The 16,546-nt window shown below is 33.4% G+C and overlaps 1 pseudogene; it reads left to right on the top strand.

The window, feature by feature from the left end:
* The first annotated feature begins 7,520 nt into the window (after nucleotides 1-7,520).
* On the top strand, nucleotides 7,521-9,429 carry LOC120154947 (annotated as a pseudogene).
* The last annotated feature ends 7,117 nt before the right edge of the window (nucleotides 9,430-16,546 follow it).

Consider the following 16,546-nt stretch of genomic DNA (forward strand, 5'->3'; position numbering starts at 1 on the left):
GTCGCCATCGGCCTTTTGGGTCAGGTAGGTCGAATACCTAAAAATTATTTTTTTTTTTAAAAGAGTTAAGAAAACATCAATTAAAAAAATTTGAACTGATCTGCATTTATAACCAAAAATTCGTTCTTTTTAATAATAAAAAGGGATTCGGGGTCGGTTACGTTTAGGGAAGGATTAGCACCCCTACAACGCCCAAAATTGGTACTTTTTAATTATAAATTGTCTCTATTATTAAAATTTTAAAAATTCAAAAATATATTTAATTTATAATTCTATTATTTCAAAATTATATAAAAAATATTTATTTATTTAAAAATATCCGAAAAGAACTTCTAGGTGCCTTAAGACAGCTCTTTTCTTTGATATTGATAAATATTAATTTAAATAATATTGTTTACTTTTTAATTTTAAAATATCAGAATAGGACATCCAGTTGTATTAAGACTGTCCTTTTCTTCGATATTAAAAATAAATATTTAAAAATACTATTTATTATATATTTATGAATATAAAATATTTAACAATATAATAAATAAAAATACAAATACTACTAAATAATATATTTAAAAACAATAAAATAAATGAAAACATATAAAATAACTGACTAAATTACAATAAAAATAAAATTAAAATCTAATTCATAATTAATCAAAATTATAGGGATTAAAATATTATTTATTAAAATTAATGGATTAAATCTGTAATTTATCCTAAATATATTATTTTAATATGAAGGACTAAAATAAAGAAATTAAAATTCGAAGACTGAATTAAAATATTATAAATTCAATTTAGTGACTAAAATGTAAAGTTTACAAGTTCGGAGGACTGCGGACGGGTTTAACTATTTTATAATTACGCGCATAGTCCTTCCCGAAACGACGTCGTTCGGGAAGGACTATATATGGTCCAAACCGGCTGGCCGAAGGGCCAGCCTTCATTTTTCATTTCACTCTCTCTCTCTAAACTGAGAGAGTTTTAAAACTCTCTGCCTTCTCTCTAGCTTCCCTCATCGGAGGGAAGCCGGTCACCGGTCGGCCACCGTGTGCCGCCGTGAATGTCACCGCCGGCCACCGCATCCGGTGGCCGGAAAAAATTATTTTTATACTAATAGATAGATCGGACCGTCCTAAGGACGGTCCCGGTGTTCTTTTCCCTTAAAAAGCTCCTAATCGGAGCGAATCTACAAAAATACCTTCGATGTTTCGAAGGTTCTGACGAGATCCGGTGGTCGAGGCTTCCTCGGTAAGTCTCTTCTTCCTTTTACTGCTTTTTTTTTTCTTCTGGTTCTTTGCTGCTGAGATCGTTGGTAAAAGTTTGTATCTTCTCTGTTTTTTTTTTTTGTCTCTCTCTTTTTTTTCTGTCTCTCTGTCCCGTTCTCTGTCTCTGTCCTCTTTTTTTTTTCAGGTTGGGGTGGTAGCTTTTATAGCCACCACCGTTGTAGCCGTCGGACCGGTCCGAAGAGGGGGTCTCGGTGAGTCACCGGACTACCAGTGGTGACTCACCCCGTAGCCGTGGCGTGGACGGCTGGCGTTGGAGCTTCTGGAGCGTTCGGTTGGGACGTGGCAGCGACGGAGGCGGCGAGATAGCAACGGCGGCCGCGTGTCCCTAGGGTATCAGACCCTAGGTTTCCATCTGGGGCAATCTGGACCGTTGGATCGTGTCAGATCCAACGGTTGTGATGAGGCGGCTGGTTTAGATTAGGGTTAGGAAACCCTAACTGGAACCCAAATGTTTAGGGTTTCTGGTTTGATTTGGACCGGTTCTGGTTTGTTTGTAACTGGGCCGGTCCAGTTGTAATTGGTCTGTAATTATTATTTATATATATATGTTTAATATATTTAATAATAATAATAATGATAATAATAATAATAATATAATAATAATAGTAATAGTAATAATAATAATAATAATAATAATAATTAATAATAATAATATGGATAAAAAATTAATATCTTCAAGTTCTAGGTTGAAATAGTGATCGGGCATTGATTGTTTAGTGATTAGAAACTAGATGTTACAACTAATTTCATCAAAAACACAAGAATTTTCCAAAAAAAAATTTAAATTTTCGAAATAAAAAAATGTTAATTTTCAAATTATTGTGTTTTGATTAAATTATGTTGTTGTTATGAAAACTATATATATATTGTTTCTCAAAACCATATTTTTCAAAAGTTTTTCAAAAACTTTGCCCATTAGGATTGATTTAGAGAACCTTGAAATATTGAGGACTCAATTGAGTTTTAGGATTAATTAAATTGTATACATTTGTTTTTAAAATTGCAGGTTATCCAATCAATTCCGATTTCCTTCACCATGTCTAATCCTAAACGTGCTAGGTCTTCATCTAGTCGTTCTAGTCGTCAACCAAATCCACCTCCAATCCTCCTCCTATTCCTCAAAATCCTATTCCAAATCTTGATCCTAACTGACTATCCAAAATTCTTGTTTCAATCAACCGGGTCCTAAAGATTATCGTTATTGGTTTTACCAATATTTTGACTCGTATAAGATTAGGGAAGAACGTATCCCATCTCTTCAAGCTATGGTTGCTATTAACTTTAAATATCTCCCTATCTTGCACGAATGGAAATTTGATAAACTTTTCGAACTTGAACCCGTTGTCTATGATCAACTTGTTCGTATCTTCTACTGTAATGCCGTTTGTATCAAAAATCGTGACAAGACCAAAACCATAGGAGTACGTTCCTACCTCCTAGGTCAATATTTTCATCTTGATCCGGATTACATAGCCAATGCCTTAGGCTTGGATAATGAAGGTTTATCAAATGAAAAACAAGTTTTAGGCTCACGATATAAATGGAATGATAGTGCAAGTGTTCTAGATCTTCATGAGCGTTTTCTTCATCTCATGATCACTTGGTGGTTCGACCATCCGGGGGTCGTATTATACTCTTAGAGCTTTAGACCTATGGTGGTTGCATTGTTTGAACACAACATAAAATAAACCTTTCCGAGATTATCTTTGCTGAGATCGTTGAAACCGTTAACCTAGTGCCAAATAAGAAACTCTGTTCTTCACTAGTTTACGGTTGTATCCTTAGTAATCTCTTTTCTAAAGCCGAGCTTCGAGTTGGTCTAGATGCCGCTTTTCCTCTTAAGAAACAAATCAATCTTCTTTCTTTAACAAGAGCGGGATGGGTCAAAAATAAAGAAACCGGTGAATGGGTTCGATCTTCTGCAACTACTCCGGGAGCTAGTTCTTCACAAGCTCCACCCGAAGCTGACGAAGATCTCGAGCAATTAATGCGAGACATCGATGAAGCTGAAGATGAACCTGAGCAGCCCGAGGAGCAGCCCGAAGAGCAAGCACAAATATCGACTCAAATGCCTCCATATTTTCAATCTTTATGGAGACATTTGATTACCGATAGCGACCATGGATTCGCGCTTTAATTCTATAGAGTCCCATTTATCCACAATGGGAGCTCAACAATTAGAAATTCTTAGGGAAATGCGTGCAAATAATGAAGCAACCAACGCACGTATTAATGACCTCACTAACGAAATGGCCGCTATGCGAGCTCGTTTTTTTCCTCCTGATCCGGATATGTGATTAAATGTTTTACTTTCCAAACTTATTATTTTAACATTTTGAATATTTTGGAATGTTTGAATTTGTGGATTATGAATTTGTTTGGATTTATGGATGGTGTGAACTTATATGTTTGGTGTGATTTATTCATTATTGCATCATTTACATCATTATTAGCAATATGACCAATTTTACCATATCATATTATTTATGAATATTGATTATGGAACTAATGGCTAACGGTTCTCTTGATTGTGATCTTAGCAGCTTATGTATACATATACCTAATCAACTGACTACATATTTTTCACGCTTATTTGAATCTTTTTGATTTAACAAAAAGGGGGAGAAGTGTGTTTTAAGTGTGTTTTTAAAATGATAAATGGGAGAAGTGTTAAAGTAAGGGGGAGTAATTTCAAAACTTGATTTCAAAATCTTAAAATTACTAAAATGTTTTGTTATATCAAAAAGGGGGAGATTGTTGAAAACATTTTGATATTTCGATATAACAAATTAAGTTAAATGATTTTCTAAGTATATTCGATATAATTATTCGAATATCAAAACATTACTCAAAATATTTCAAAAATCATTTTTAATCCTTACTTAAGTGTAAAATTAAGTTTTAATCTTAAAATAATTTCAAAATAATCTTTCAAAGTATTTCGAACCATTTCAAAACCAAAAATTCCAGATTGCTCAGAGGGAACCGATTCCCCCCCAAGGGGGTACCGATTCCCCCCTGAATGGTTTGGCTCCGAGATTTCCAGAATGCTCGGAGGGAACCGATTCCCCCATAGGGGGTACCGATTCCCCCTGTTCAACGGTCGAAATATTTGAATTTTACACTTAGGGAACCGATTCCTATAATGAGGAACCGATTCCCCCCACGCTCCAAGCTGTTTTTAATTAATGTTTCACACTAAAACGGCTATATTATCTTCATTAATTATCCCCAACGTTCAGAAGTGATTCAAGGTGTATTTAAACAAGTTCTGAAGCCCTTGATCAACAAGAAATTATAGAGAAACAAGAGAGAAAGCATCAAACACCAAGTTTGTACAAATCAAGCCAATTTTCCTTTCAATATTCATTTTGCTTTCAAGAACACCATTTGTGCTCATTTGTAATTATCTTTGAGTGTTCTTTTCTTGTTCTAGAATTGTGCAAACATCTTACCTTGTGAGGTTTTCCTTGTAAGTTTGCAAATTTGTAATCTTCTCTTTGGGAAAAGAGTGTTCTCAAGAATTGGGGTATATTCTTGAGGGTGTTGTAAGGTTATCTCTTTGGCCTCAAAAGAAAGAACAAATTAGTGAATTTGTTGGAAAATCCTTAGTGTGGATAGCTAAGGTAGTGGACGTAGACTTTGATTGAGAAAGTCGAACCACTCTAAATCGTTGTGCAAATCTTTTCAATTTTCTGCAAAAGCTTCCACCGAATTTTTAATTGCCAATTCACCCCCCTCTTGGCTAATTCTGTCGATCGATTAACTCAACACACCCTTTATCGCTAAAAACAAAGAAAGATGCAAGAATTTATGTTAGGAGTAAACTTTTAGGTGATTATGACTTTGTAAAATTTTAGGGATGAAAACATATTATCAATAAAAAATATAAAAAAATTAAATTATATAGTAATTTAAAAATTCTAAGGAAACGACTATCTCAAATGCCCCCTTCAATCCATCACCGACTAAAATTATTAATTAATTTCATCTTCATTGTTTTTTAATTATTCCAATTTGATTTAAGAATCTCGAATGATTTAGTTTGTAAGGCTATTAAGATAAATATATTTAAAGCTACTGACCCTTTTTCCCATATATAATGGGATAAGGGAGAGGTATGATAGTAGGCCCCCAACGCCAGGTTGAGAGCAGCTTCCGTGGGAGACCTCCGAATTATGAAATGCCCTCCGTGGGACTCAATCCCACGACCACAAGGTTAAGAGCCTTGTGCTCTACCAACTGAGCTGGACAGGAATTTAAGATAAATATATTTAAAGTTTTCTACTTTTAAGAATAAAGAGTTTTTGTTCCCTCATATTTCATATTCCATTAAGTTGTGGATTCTATACTCATTAGGAAAACTTCTCTTAATTTACCTAGAATTCTCTTTTCCCTCACTCTGAATAGGATTAAAATTATATTTAAAATTTGTAAAGAAAAAAAAAAGAGTTTTGTGCTCAATGTCAATTCTCATTTCATGTCATCTTCCCAAAGATTATCCTCGTAACCAGATTAGCTTCATTAGTAGGGATGCCAATGGTACAGCCGATGCCTTTGCTCATGTTGACCAAAATAACGGGCCTGGTCTGACGATCCTAACTGCCCCTCTTGAGGAGATTCGAAGCAGCCTGCTCTGAGATAGAATGAATAAATCTCAAAGCCTTCACTGCTAGTGCAGTGTTTCCTTGTAACCAAAAAAAGTTACTAATTTTTTGTCACATGAAATGCTCCGATTCTATCATGTAAGAGTAAGAAGGGTCATTCAAATAGATTGAGCATTTATGACTTCATCATAATACAATCCAGCATATCAAGGGTCATTCAAATAGTTTCATCATTTTAGAAATGAACATCCACAACATTTATATCTACATTTGTTTAATTTATTCATACTACATCAACCTAATTTAAGGCTAAAGTACAACAGTAAATGGGTACAACCGAAAATGTTATAAAAAAATATAATATTTTCAATTAGACACAACTTAAAGTTTTAATTTTTTTTCTAATATTTTGTTAATAATGTATTATTTTTTGTTCAACCGAATATATAGGAAAAAAAGTTAGTATTTTAGGTTGCGGACAACAAAAAAATATTTTGATTTTTATAACATCTTCGTTTGTGTCCATTCTATGTTGTTCCTTAGACTCTCCTCTCTACCATGTGGTAGCACCTTCTTCACTCAAGCATGTAGGATCAAACTCGATATTTAATAGAAATTGAATTTCTAAAATTTTAAAATGGATAAATTTTTGAAATTTTTGAGAGACGAAAATAATTATCAATAAAAATATAAAAATATCTAAAATATATAATAATTTAAAATTTTTAAGAGGACCAACTATTTTTAAAATAGAAAAGCCTTTGCTTTTTTAAATAATTACAAAATAGAAAAACCTTTTTTCATTTTTTCTATTTTTAAAAATATTATAGTTTTTATAAATTTGTAAATACATTTTTTTGGAGTTATTGTTATTTAAAATAAAATTTTATAATTTAAGTTAATTTGGTTATCAAAATGATATGCAGGGAATAATTTAAGAACTAAAGGTGTACTTCGCCGCAAAAAATAAAGCGACAACTTCTGAGGAAAGTTCTTGTGCATTTTTTTCCCCTTTTTTTCAAAGGACCTTGCAATTTAAGTAGTTGAAAGTAAGTTCAAGTATAAAAACACCAATCATCTGTTCTCTTACAACAAGATACAAACCGCAAACCATCTCTCTGTGATCTTCAAGATTCAAAAGCCATTGAATTCTCTGGTAATATCTCTTTTTTCCTTGCAATACTTATTTGTTAGTTTTCTGAATTATAAATGATGCCTCTTTGATGGGTACTCAAAGAAAGATTGAAGATTGTTTTACTTTGAGTTATTTTATGGGTACTTAAAGGCTTTGCTTGTTTTCTTTTTCAAGCATTTCATATTTTGTTGCTAAAAAAATGACTTTTGTGTCTCACTAACATATCTGTCATGTTTACTTTTATCATGTTAACATAATCTATGTATCTTAGTTAAGATTTCTGTTATTAGATTTTGTTTCATTATTTGTGTTTTGTTGAAAACTGGATATTGTTTCCAATGTTGTTTAAGGTTTATAAGTACATTATCATTGCCATGAAACTCCTTTAACAATGGTAGTTTCCTATAGGTGTTGGAATTGAGCATTATACATGGCTTACATCCATCCACACAAGCGGCATTGGAAGGATTCGGATAGGTTGACTCTGACTCCAGAGTCCCTGATTCCCAGAATTATAGGAATGCACAGTTAAGGGCTTCAAAGTCTAATGCTGATAGGAGTGGAAAGATCGTATATTCGGACTATGCAATCTCCAGATGGTTTGCTGTTGGTGTGGATGATGAAAACAATGACACTCTTGCTGCTCATCTGAAACCAGTTTCAGTAGAATCTATCGAGAGAAGAACGGGCAAGAAACCTCTAATCTTGGTGAAAAATAATTTAGATCAAGGTTGGTGGTACATCATTTCCTAAAACAATGTGGAAAGCTATTTATTATATTGTGGAAATGTGTTCTGAAACTACATTTTTTGTCCCCAATTATCGTAGATGCAGCAAAAGGGTGCCCGTGGTCATCTATTGCAGAAAATGTTCTGCCATACCTATTATCTTCCTTTGAAAAGGCAAGGGCCAAAATAGAGTGCAGAGATTCGAAAGATGTAAAGCTAGAAATGGTTGCTAGGTTTGGCAAAATACTTCTTCAGGGGTAAGCATTGATTACTTTGCTATTGCTTCCTCGAAAGCAAATGATCCTTATCTTAGCAATGGCTAGTGCTTATGGAAACTAATCCATAAGACTCAAGGTAAGATATTAAGAATCGTTATTTTACCTTTGAGTCTTATGGATTAGTTTTCAGGACTATTTTTCCTTGAAGGAGATCAAAGCAACCCTGCTTTTCAATATTGGTGCAGGAGCTCATCTTTAGCTTGGAAGGTATCAGTAAAGATTGTGTTAGTGAGGCGGCATTGACGGAATTGAAAAAATCATTTTACACAAGTCTTCCTTCTTCATACTCGAAAAACATTATAGCTGAAGTTGCCTCGAAGATTGGAGTTGACTTTGCAGATATGAAAGATGTATACCATGTGAAGGTATATTTTCCCACTTTACTTTTTGTTGTGATATGATTGATTATTTTAGCAATTGAATGATTTTAATCTGTTTATGTGTAGTTGTCTGATAGCACTCAGCCAGCTTCAACCATTTCGTGCAAATGTAGAGTAAAAGAAGATAAAAAGCTCCAGCTATACAAGGCAAGTCTTTTATTACCATAGGCCAAGATATGCACCCAATATGTTGGCTCTCCTTATGCAGTCTCGAATTTAATCTGCAATTATGGAATGGACCAACATATTGCTATTTGTGAATGTCCCCCAGTTTTTCTCGTTTTACCATGAAACAGAATCTTTTCTTTTTGCAGGTAGAACTAAATCAAGTGCGTGACATGGTTATTGACATATCATGCCTGGATATGAATCTCGATTTGAGGTTGATGCTTACCCAAGAGAATCTTAACTTCTATGACTGTAAGTTAGTTTGGATCCTATTGATCTCCAGTGACATTAGTTTTACCGTCTGAGTTATTTCGTTTAATCTCAGGAAGATGAGATGAAAAGCATTCAAAATCTGATTGATTCAGCAGTCCTGGACAGAGATGTGAATGGTGGGTTGAGATGGCCATCCGGAAAAGCATCAAGTGGGAACAGATACAATGTTGTTGGTGTTTGGCACACAATGACTAGTGCTTATGAAAACCCTTCCATAAGACTCAAGGTACGACATGCTGACAGATTTGATTTCAGAACCGCATACGGTGAAGCCTCGGAGGAGGTTTTCTTGAAGTTGAAAGGGATCGTTTCAGGACTGGTGGTAAGCAGCACTTGTTGCCCTTTTCCTGATTTTGTTAAACGACCTGTAACTTTATCATGCAATTTATACACATATTACTCGAAAACAGATGATTATGGAAAATCACTTTCGATTATTTTTTTTCAGGAGCAGGATTTGGAAACAAATGGGATCTTTGACTTGCTTAAAGACAACTTAAGTTTGATATGGGAACACTTCTTGAGCTGCGAGCCTTTTCTAGCATAGAAGAATCATGATGATCTTCCTCTCTTAGCTGTGTTGTTTCTGGATTTTGTTGAAAAACGATGGTTATAGTTTGGTCATGGCAGGCATCTACTAGAGATATGCCACAATGTGCATATATATGCAGATTTTAAGTATCATGGAAATGACAATAGTATGCTTTTGCTTTCTTCCTCATTGCAACCCTTACAATTACTCCAAGATAGTCCATCATTATAACATTTAAAATCAAGTTAAAATCTCCAAATTGTTTTCTTAACTTTGCTTGGATAAGTCAACTCTACAGCCCATTGGGTTTGGGCTAATTTGTCAAAGCCGAACTTAAAATAGAATACTACTCAAACCAATTCAGTTTAGAAGTCCGAACTTTCCTTGAATTTTCACTTCCAAGAGCATTCATTTCTTTGACTCAAACTCTCATGTCACACCCCAAAGTTTGAGTTAAATTTGAAAGTTTATAAATTTCAGTGCTTTTTCGTAAATTTATGGAAGTTCATGGGCTAAGGGATTAATTTACCCAATTTTTCTATGGTTTAAGCTCCCACTTTTTTTTCTTTTCTTTTCTCTTAGCCGTTTGTCATTATCTCTCAAGCCCTCTCTTTCTCTCTCCACCACCTAACCATCATTGTGCGTTTTGGTCTTTCTGTTGGCGTCTGGTCGTCGTGGTTGTCATCACTGGCACCCTGTTGTTCGTCTCATCGTCCCTGTTTGTTAGGTATCATTGGTTCGCTATTCGTAGTTGTCATGTGAAACCGAGGAAGGTTCAAATGTTGGAGTTTTGTTAAAACCCCATCTTCTTCGATCTTTTCGTGAAACCAATTTTTATAAGTGACTCCCCGTAAAATAGTTTTTGTAATTTTTGGTAATTTTTTGCAGTCGTAGTGTGCCTCATGTGTCGTTGTGTGCGTGTAAGACTGTTAAGGCGGTTCAAACCGTTGGATCGATCTAACTGAATAGATCAAAGTAGTCTTACCTCGAACCAGCCCTAAACTACTGATCGAATCACTAATCGAACCGTTTGACCATTGACCTTTGATTGTTGATTTTAACCGTTGACTTTTTTCGTCAACTTTTTTGTTAACTCATATATTATGTTTTTCGATATCCTGAACTCGTTTCTGTAATTTATTTTGTTAAATTTTGACCTTGTTGCTTAAAGTTACAAATAAGTTAAGTAAATTATAAGATTTTGGACTCACTTTTTGGTATCATATTTTGAAGGTGATCACGTGTCTCTGCATCATTCTCTAGTAGATCTTGATCACTTCCACTCAGCCTAGTTTGATTATGCACGTTCGTCTTGAGATATGCGTCACCATTCTGCAAAACCTAATATTATCGACCATGGAAAGCGTAAGACTTAGTTGTTATTAGTTAGCTACTATAGGTGTGTCCCTTTGACTTGTTTGATACATTTAATATTTTATGCTATTATGTTGTATTATGTTATTTGTACGCATATTCATATTCTAATTGTGTTTATTTGTAATATATCTAATTTTTGATAATACTGCACCGCGTTTAATCTGTATATTGATGCATTTTTGTTATATGCATAGGATCCTCTACCGAGGGTAATATCCTCATCCTATTTTTGCATGTGATCCTCAATGAAAGTTAACATCCCCATCATGTTTCTATTTGGGATCATCTTCGGAGAGCTATATCCACAGATTGATTTAGGTATCTGATTGGGATCCTCTTCGGAGGAATATAACCTCATCCTGATTTATGTATCTGACTAGGATTCTCTTTGGAGAGTTATATCTCCATCCTTATTTTGTATCTGAAAGGGATCCTCTTCGAAGGCCATTTTCCTCATCTTGAATTTTGTACTCAAATTTAGGTACCTCTTCAAATGGTAACATCCCATCATGTTTATCCGCGACGAAAGGTAATGCTGTGTGAAATTTTTGTTACAATATTCTTGTAGTGCACTTTAATTTATTATTGTCTATGATTTGATTTACACATCATATATTTGTATCAGGTAGAGAACATAATGAGCTTTATAGCTCACTTTTATAGTTTGTTTTGCTCTCAACCTAGTGTTGGGGGTAGCCTACTATCTTACCTCCCCCTTACCCCATACATATGGGAAAAAGGGACAGCCATTTGATTTACACATCATATATTTGTATCAGGTAGAGAACATAATGAGCTTTATAGCTCACTTTTATAGTTTGTTTTTTCATATCCTTTTGGTTTTTAGGATTACGACTGGTACTTGAGGATCAACTAGTCACACATTTTCATATAGATATTGTATGGACGATTTTAAACTCTATTTTATTTTTATCCGTTAATTTTCTATGTTTATATCGAAGATTTTGGAGCATTTTTTTTACTTGTTTTGGATTTTAAACTCGGTTTATAATATATATTTTATGAACTCTTATTTTTTGTTTACGGATTTACATCAATTATCTGTCGAAGCATGCTATATTATGAAGATTTCATGATTTTCGTTAATTTGAATTATAGTGATCTCCAAAGCTAGAGGTTACATCTCATATTTGAGGTTTCCCTCTAATGAAACTTGGTCTCTTTTTTAAAATCAAATCTCAAAACAAACACTTCCTATTCATTTTTTTTCCCTTAAAAGTTAAAAAAATAATTTTTTTTTGTTGAAAATCACCTGTTTCAACAAAACCCTCTTCTTGTTTAATCCCACTTTGTTCATCCAATCGTTCTATCAATATAACTTTGAAGATAACAAGTTTCAAGGCCGATGGATTCCCCAAACATTAAAAATCAACATTGGAGAAGAATCTGATGAGAATTACAATGTGGGAGTTGGGAACCCAATTCTCCCAACTTTTCTTTTGACTCAAAACACGAGTTTTAGTGATCAAACTGTTGAACTATGTTTCGATATAACAATTTAAGGCAAAATGGTTTTTGGACTTGAATTGAATTTACAAAATGTATTTGGACTTAATTGAATTTATTCAAAATTTACAAAATAATTCAAAGTTCTTTTAATTTAAAATTGAGCACAAAAATGTTTTTATGAATAGTAATATCCTTACTCCCTAAACACAAAACCGTTCCGACCCCTCTTTGCAAATCGTTCCGGTTATCATTTCGAGCTTCCGAAAATCCTAACACAAACCTTCTACATGTCGGCATTTATTGTTTGTACGGTATGGTTTTTGAGGTTATTGTGTATTTTGGGTAGTTCTTTATGGATTTATTTTTCTGGAACTTTTTATTGCATCGATTTTCTATTTTCTGTGGAATTGCTTAGATATTTAAGAATGTTTGAGAAAAATGCTTGCTTTATATGATTGAATGTGGTTATGGGTTTATTACAACTATAGTCTTTTTGTAGTGGTGTTTCTTGTAAGGAAATAATATTGTTGCAAAACAATTATGTTAATATTGACTAACAAATAATAATCAAATAATGAAGGAGATCAAATGGTTTTACTATGTCCTGGTATGAAAGCCGCTACTTAGAAGCAATTTCACCCAGATTGGTGTAATCTCGAAATGGATGTTGCTCCCTAAGGTTAACACAATCTATTAGACCTCATACACCCGAAGTGAGGAAGTGGAACCCACTTGTGTTGCACTCTTCAATAAGAAACTTTTGAAAAAAGAAATAATGAAACTATCAGTTTTTGTGTTCTAATTAGGGAGAGAGATTTCTTTTATAGGAGTAACAGAGGGATAAAGTTATCAAATAACAACAACCTACTCCAACTACTCACTAAAAATAGGTAACATTCTCCCTAAAAAATCTCTCCACTATTTGCATTACAAACAATCCCCCACTAATGCAAATAAGTATGAAAATTTGAATGCGAAAAGAGCACCAACGAAATAGTTGCTTAAGTACTAGTGAACGTATTTGGAACTAATATAGTGGAATGAAAAATTCTTCTCTTAACAAGTGAACGAATCTGGAACTTGTTAAAACAAGGGTAAACTCACAACACACGAATAATTTCTTCACCAAGTTAGTTTCGCGATAGATCATTAATTTTTGGCCAAATATACCTTAGGATGCTGGTAAGGCTCTAGAAAAGATGCCCAAAAGTATTTCATAGAATGTGACTAATCCTTTAAACTTACGTAGGTGATTTTATCAAGTCTATCTCAATATAAACCACCCAAATTAGGGATGTAAAATCATTAAGAGCAATAAGAAAGCTCAACCTCTCATTTTAAGATTCAATGAATTTATTAAGTCTGTCTCACAAAGACCATTTAAAACATGGGATATGAGTTTATTAAGAACATATAATAGTTTATTCTATCAATTTGGTAAATCATCAAGCCCGTCTCAATAAGAACCACCCGAATCCTGGGCTATGACCTTATTAATAGCATAAAATTCGACATCTCAAATTGGTGAATCCATCAAGTCCTTCTCACTATGATCACCCACATTTTGGGCTATGAATTCATTGAGAGTGTAAAACACATTATTTCACACTAGTGGATTCATTAAGTCCTTCTCACTAGAACCACCCAAAACTAGGGCTATGAACCAATAATTCTTCAATCAAATGGGCTTAATATAAGTTCCCCTCGACTCTTAAGTTAAGAGATTAAAATCATCCTCTTTTATCCTCTCGTAATTCAACTTAAGTACTATCTCTTTATTTACGAACTCATGTTTTTTATTATCATTGTAGATTTGGTTTAAATCATTCATATGTTATCTCATGAGTAACGTAAAAACACAAAGGATAAGCATATTTCTCTTTTAAGGATTCTTAACAAGGTAGCTTCCTAAGGTATTCAACATCTTGTCTGACTAAATCAAGATTTATCATCTCAAGTTTCACAATAGAACTACTAAAACAATTTTCACTAGGTTTCACAAAAGTTGTTCTACTTAATAAACATATACATATTATGATTTCACATATATCATCTGTAATTTCCATATTAAGATAATTAAAATTCTCTTAGATTTATGCAACTTAAAGAGTCATTCTCATACAATTTTTATGATTCAGAACACAAAATATGAAATCATAGATTTGTTTTAGTACACCCCACATTCTATATCATTCATAAGGTAGACAATTATTTACAGCTACCCCTACATTCTCTAATCTTATGGTGTCTAAATTAATAATCATATTAGTAAAATATTGACTTTAAAGAGACCACTGACAATTCAATTACTATGACTAAAAGTCTTATCTTAATAAAACTATCAAATTTCACTTTTTAACCTTCTCTAAGTTACAAAGCGTGTAAACTTTCATAATATTTTATGAATTTAAAAGTGAGTATAGAAACGAACAATGCACCAAGTAGGTCTCTAGAAAAATATAGGTGACACACTAGACACGCTTAAATACCAAGTCTTTTCCAAACCCACTCTTAGACATGCACTCTCACTCTATAACACAACTTTTCAATCAATCATTTTTTATGAAGGTCTCATAACTATTTATGCTTAAAATTCCTCTTTCATATGCATACAATAATCAGGAATGAACAATTTTCATGCATAACAAACATAGATAAAAAGGCAATACACCTAAATTATCTGGCCCCATAGGTTGAAATATAACAACCAAGCACACTTATTCACCCTTAACACACCTTTAGCTCATGTCTGCTCTTATCAACTTGAATCATAGTGATTATATAATTTACCGTGACATTCACTATTTTGAGTTACCATCTCTTTGAAATCTGTTAATTCTAAAATTAGAAAAATAATTCAACAAGATTAGTCTTGGTAAATAAAATAAATTTCATTAAAAGGAAAATAATCAAAAGATAAGATTCTAATATTTGCTCCTTTATTCTCGCCAAATTGTGAGATTGTTCATGAATCTATACGTATAACACTTCGAAATTTGGTCTTTAAATTCTTCTTTTGAATCAATTTCTTCCGATCTCGTCTCCGATTAGTTTCCTCAATAATCTTAAATTTACTAGTTGAGCTTTCAAGTCCCTTTTATGGCCTTCACTTGATTTGTTTCCTCAAAAAAATCACAAAATAAATATAGATATAATTAATTGATTAATTAGGGACTTAAAAAATTAAATCTTTTGAGATAAAATTATGAAATTAATTTCAACTTTGGTACTAAATTGAATAACGTGGAAAATAGGGATGACACAAAGATGATTTCTCCTTGTTTAAAACATTGTTATTTTACTTCGAATCGGGTTGATCACGGGCCACCCAACACCCATATAACATGTTTGCTAACTTTGACTAATAAACATTTATTTTCCCTTGTCATAATAGCATTAAGGGTAAAGTATATAAATAGTCCCCAAATTTTTATAGCACTTGTATTTTGATCACCCACCTTTTAAAACTTACAATACAGTCATCAAACTTTTAGTTCGTTTTCAGTAAGATCCTGCCATTACCTTCCATTTAGGGCTGATGTGGCACGTTACCTCCATCAACTCTCCTTTTTCTCCTTCTTCTTCATTTTCTTATTCTTCAAAAAAAATTAATCAAATACAAAAACCCAAGCAATATATACATAAATAATGTGTAAAAACATTGTAGTTCACAAACCCACCGTCTTCTTAAACGAAAACCAATGATAGTGTTAGCTCGAATATCTCAGCCACAATTGTCAATGGTCATTTAACACATTCTCTTGAACGCTTCAAACTCAATCTAAAATATTTCTTCCTCATCGTAAAACAAACCACCTTTGTTATCTCTTCTAGTTTCGATATAATCTTCCATACTGGAGCATCAGTGACGAACCTCGAACCTTCACCTTCTTCCTCGAACAGCCCAGATAAATTGAAACTCCGGGAGAATAAAATGATATTGAATGCATTTAAACTCACCGGCCTCTACAGTGTACTGATTCTCGGCCTGGTTTCAACCTCAGTTTCGGACTCGGACATCGATGAATGGTCCATTGAATATGCTCTGATGTCATCATCAGTTTCTTCAACGATGAAAATTTTATCATCTTCAATGTAGAATTTGATGTGTTTAAAATCCTTTCTAAACCAACGATTCTCCATGATTTTTAGGAATTGTTATGCGAGTTTCGAGGTTAGTATCGTGTAGCTTCATGAGTAGCCGGACTAACTGAGATGAAAACCATTTCGAACAAGTTTTCTTACAAACTGCTTGAAGTTTTTTGGCATCATTAACCCTAAGTTTAACTTGAACCCTATTCACCCTCCCATATTG

This window comes from Hibiscus syriacus, unplaced genomic scaffold (assembly GCF_006381635.1).
Source record: "Hibiscus syriacus cultivar Baekdansim isolate YM2019G1 unplaced genomic scaffold, ASM638163v2 tig00111153_pilon, whole genome shotgun sequence".
NCBI classification, from domain to species: Eukaryota; Viridiplantae; Streptophyta; class Magnoliopsida; order Malvales; family Malvaceae; genus Hibiscus; species Hibiscus syriacus.